The sequence below is a fragment of the Triticum aestivum genome, chromosome 6A (genome assembly GCF_018294505.1).
Source record: "Triticum aestivum cultivar Chinese Spring chromosome 6A, IWGSC CS RefSeq v2.1, whole genome shotgun sequence".
NCBI classification, from domain to species: Eukaryota; Viridiplantae; Streptophyta; class Magnoliopsida; order Poales; family Poaceae; genus Triticum; species Triticum aestivum.
Window position 1 is genome coordinate 258,138,599 of NC_057809.1, and position 5,513 is coordinate 258,144,111.

Genomic DNA, 5,513 nt, shown 5'->3' on the forward strand with positions numbered 1-5,513 from the left:
CCAAGTAGGACTCCCTCCATGGCGCGCCCCTCCTGGCCGTCGGCCTCTCCCCCCTCCTTTTTATACGTGGCCAGGGGCACCCCAAAGACACACCAATAGTTCTCTTAGCCATGTGTGGTGCCCCCCTCCATAGTTTACTCCCCCGGTCATAGCGTCGTAGTGCTTAGGCGAAGCTCCGCGCGGATCACATCACCATCAGCGTCACCATTCCGTCGTGATATCAAAACTCTCCCTCGACCCTCTACTAGATCAAGAGCTTGAGGGACATCATCAAGATGAATATGTGCTGAACACGGAGGTGCCGTACGTTCGGTACTTGGATCGGTTGGATCATGAAGTAGTCGACTACATCAACCGCGTTAACTTAACTCTTCCGCTTTCGGTCTACGAGGGTACGTGGACACACTCTCCCCGTATCATTGCTATGCATCTCCTAGATAGATTTTGCGTGATCGTAGGATTCTTTTTGAAATTTGATGCTATGTTCCCCAACAACATCTCCTAGAATAGAGCTATGCTCCCCGGCAACGGTACCATGAAATGGTCTTGATAACCCGCAAGTATAGGGGAAAGCAACAGTTTTCGAGGGTAGAGTATTCAACCCAAATTTGTTGGTTCGATACATGGGGAGCCAAAGAATATTCTCAAGTATTAGCAGTTGAGTTGTCAATTCAACCACACCTAAAGACTTAATATCTAAGTAAAGTATTTAGTAGCAAAGTAGTATGGAAGTAGCGGTAACGGTGGCAAAAGTAACAGTAGAAGTTTTGTAGCAATTGTAACAGTGGCAACAGAAAAGTAACTGAGCAAAGATCAAGATGAAACAAGCTCGTAGGCAATGGATCAATGATGGATAATTTTGTTGGATGGCATTCATCATGCAACAGTTATAACATAGGGTGACATAGAACTAGCTCTAATTCATCAATATAATGTAGGCATGTATTCCGAATATAGTCATACGTTCTTATGGAAAAGAACTTGCATGCCATCTTTTGTCCTACCCTCCCGTGGCAGCGGGGTCCTATGGGAAACTAAGGGATATTAAGGCCTCCTTTTAATAGAGTATCGGACCAAAGAATTAGCACTTAGTGAATACATGAACTCCTCAAACTATGGTCATCACCGGGAAGTGTCCCAACTATTGTCACTCCGGGGTTGCCGGATCATAACACGTAATAGGTGACTATAACATGCAAGATAGGATCAAGAACACAAATATATTCATGAAAACATAATAGGTTCGGATCAGAAATCATGGCACTCGGGCCCTAGTGACAAGCATTAGGCACAACAAAGTCACAACAACATCAATCTTAGAACACAGTGGATACTATGGATCAAACCCTAACAAAACTAACTCGATTACATGGTAAATCTTATCCAACCCATCACTGTCCAGCAAGCCTACTATGAAATTACTCACGCACGGAAGTGAGCATCATGAAATTCACTGGTACACGTGGATGCTCTACAAACGGTTTTTAACCCCTTTCCACGACAGCATTTGGAACCGTCGCCAAGTGAGTGTCGGTGATAGGGGGTCCTTCCCACATGACCTAGAAACCATCGGGGATAGGGAGCCAAGATGCATATACAATACTCCTACTCATTTGTGCTCACATTGCTATCGCAGCTGGTATTCTGTGGTGCTACATTTAGGATGCGCGGCCCATCACAAAATTATAGAACGTGTATGATAAGTATACAATCACACACATTAGCTTTTCCCAAACCGTATGCGGTAACTAATTAAGAAGATTAGCTAATTGTCGTATGAGTGTCAAACAGGATTACAAAACGTCGGGCCATCATAACATCGTCGTACACAACAACTATCGCACATGCTATTCTATGGTGCAACGTTTACAATGCATACTTCATCAGAAACAGTTCATGGTTGCGAATCATGTACGATAAGGCAACTATTGTTGGGGAATGTAGCATGCAATTTCAAAAAATTTCCTACGATCACGCAAGATCTATCTAGGAGATGCATAGCAATGAGAGTGGGAGAGTGTGTCCACATACCCTCGTAGACCGGAAGCAGAAGCGTTAGATTAATGTGGTTGTTGTAGTCGAACGTCTTCATGATCCAACTGATCCAAGTATCGAACGTATGACACCTCCGTGTTCAGCACACATTCAGCACACGTTCACCTCGATGATGTCAATAGAACTCTTGATCCAGTAGAGGGTCGAGGGAGAGTTCCGTCAGCATGAAGGCTTGGCGATGGTGATGGTGATGTGATCCACGCAAGGCTTTGCCTAAGCACTATGACGCTATGACCGAAGGAGTAAACTGTGGAGGGGGCATCGCACATGGCTAAGAAACAACTGTTGTGTCTATGGGGTGCCCCTGCCCACATATATAAAGTAGGGGAGGAGGAGGTGGCCGGCCCAAGGGGGGCGCGCCAAGGGGGAGTTCTATAGTCTAAGTAGGATTCGACCCCCCTCCTTCCTTCCAATGGAAAGGGGAAAGGGGAAAGGGGGGAGAGGGAGAAGGGAAGGGGGCCGCGCCCCCACCCCTTGTCCAATTTGGATTGATCTTGGGGGCGGGGGAGTGCCACCTCCTGTGGCAGCCTCCCTCTCTCCTCTATGGCCCAATAGGCCCATTAACTTTCTCGGGGGGTTCCGGTAGCCTCCCAGTACTCTGAAAAATCCCCGAACCTTATCAGAATAATTTCGGTGTCTGTATATAACCTTTGAATATATCAATCTTTACCTCTCGACCATTTCAAGTGTAACACCCCGGATGTAACTTTCCCAATTTGTACTCCAACTCTTGCTGTTTCCGGCGTTAAGTTATTTTATATTCCCGGGTTCAGGTTTTTGTCTCCGTGTGTTGTTATCGTTGTCATGAATCTCATATCATGTCATCATGTGCATTGCATTTGCATACGTGTTCGTCTCATGCATTCGAGTATTTTCCCCGTTGTCCGTTTTGCATTCCGGCGCTTCGTTCTCCTCCGGTGGTCATTTCTAGCTTTCTTTCGTGTGTGGGGATTAAACATTTCCGGATTGGACCGAGACTTGCCAAGCAACCTTGGTTTACTACCGGTAGACCGCCTGTCAAGTTTCGTATCATTTGGACTTCGTTTGATACTCCAACGGTTAACTGAGGGACCGAAAAGGCCTTGTGTGTGTTGCAGCCCAACACCCCTCCAATTTGGCCCAAAACCCACCTAAGCCTTCTCCATCATCTAGATCATTCGATCACGATCGCGTGGCCGAAAACGGCACCTCATTTGGACTCTCCTAGCTCCCTCTATGCCTATTTAAAGAACCCCTTCGAATCCGGATCTTCCTCTCCCCCGAAACCCTAATTTTTTCCCTCCGCGCCGCCGGACACGTCCGGGCGACGCCGGACAAATCCCACCACCGCTCCCAGCCTCTCCCATCGCGCCACGTGTCCCTGTAGTGCCACCCTCCGCCGCGCGGCCCGGGGAGCACGGAGCCGGCCCCCGCGGCCCATCTTCCCCGCGCCACCGCCCGAAGATGTATCAGGACCTCAAGCAGGCTTATTGGTGGACTCGAATGAAGCGCGAGATTGCTCAATTCGTGAATGAATGTGATGTCTGCAGATGAGTGAAGGCAGAACACCAAAGGCCAGCTGGTCTCCTCCAACCTCTTGCCATTACAGAATGGAAGTTTGACCACATTGAAATGGACTTCGTGACTGGGTTTCCAAAGTCCAAGCGTGGCAATGATGCTATATTCGTTGTCATCGACAAACTCACTAAAGTGGCACACTTTCTGCCCATCAAAGAGTCGATCACTGCAGCTCAATTGGCGGAACTCTATACCTCTCGAATTGTCTCTCTGCACGGTATTCCACAAGTGATCTCTTCAGACCGTGGCAGCATCTTTACCTCGAAGTTTTGGGATTCTTTCCAAAAGGCCATGGGCACCAACATCCGCTTCAGCACAGCTTTCCATCCTCAAACTAGCGGCCAAGTCGAGCGTGTCAACCAGATTCTTGAAGATATGCTCAGGGCTTGTGTGATCTCCTTCGGCATGAAGTGGGAGGATTGTCTTCCTTATGCTGAATTCTCCTACAACAACAGTTTTCAAGCAAGTTCGGGCAAGACCCCATTTGAAATTCTGTATGGAGGAAGTGCCGTACCGCTCTCAACTGGTCTGAAACCGATGAACGTCAGCTTTTGGGTAATGACTTAATCATAGAGGCAGAGGAAATGTGCAAAGTCATTCGTGATAACCTCAAAGCAGCCCAATCCCGCCAGAAGAGCAACTATGTTAGTAAGCACCGTGATTTGGCTTTCGAGATCGGAGATCATGTTTACCTCCGCGTCTCTCCTATGAAAGGTACTCGTCGCTTCGGTATCAAAGGGAAGCTTGCCCCCAGATACGTGGGACCTTTCAAGATTGTCAGCAAGAGAGGCGACCTCGCCTATAAACTCGAGCTTCCTTCAAACTTTGCAAATGTTCATGACGTGTTCCATGTCTCTCAGCTCCGAAAGTGCTTCAAGACTCCTGACCGCACCGTCAACTTCGAGGACATTGAGCTCCAAGAAGATCTCTCTTATCGTGAGCACCCAGTTGCTATTCTTTAAGAGACTGAATGGAAGACTCGCAACAAGTCGATCAAATTTCTCAAAGTCAAGTGGTCACACCATTCCGACTGTGAAGCTACCTGGGAACGCGAGGATCACCTCCGTTCTGAGTACCCGACGTTCTTTCAGTCCTATATCTCGGGACGAGATCCTTTCGTAGTGGTGGAGTGTTGTAACACCCCGGATGTAACTTTCCCAATTTGTACTCCAACTCTTGCCGTTTCCGGCGTTAAGTTATTTTATTTTCTCGGTTCGGGTTTTTGTCTCCGTGTGTTGTTATCATTGTCATGCATCTCATATCATGTCATCATGTGCATGGCATTTGCATACATGTTTGTCTCATGCATTCGAGTATTTTCCCCGTTGTCCGTTTTGCATTCCGGCGCTTCGTTCTCCTCCGATGGTCATTTCTAGCTTTCTTTCGTGTGTGGGGATTAAACATTTCCGGATTGGACCGAGACTTGCCAAGCTGCCTTGGTTTATACCGGTAGGCCGCCTATCAAGTTTCGTATCATTTGGACTTCGTTTGATACTCCAATGGTTAACCGAGGGACCGAAAAGGCCTTGTGTGTGTTGCAGCCCAACACCCCTCCAATTTGGCCCAAAACCCACCTAAGCCTTCTCGATCATCTAGATCGTTCGATCACGATCACGTGGCCGAAAACCGCACCTCATTTGGACTCTCCTAGCTCCCTCTATGCCTATTTAAAAAACCCCTTCGAATCCGGATCTTCCTCTCCCCCGAAACCCTAATTTTTTCCCTCCGCGCCGCCGGACACGTCCGGGCGACACCGAACAAATCCCGCCGCCGCTCCTAGCCTCTCCCGTCGCGCCACGTGTCCCTGTACCGCCGCCCTCCGCCGCGCGGCCCGGGGAGCCCGGAGCCGGCCCCCGCGGCCCATCACCCCCGCGCCGCCGCCTGAAGCCGCCTACCTCCTC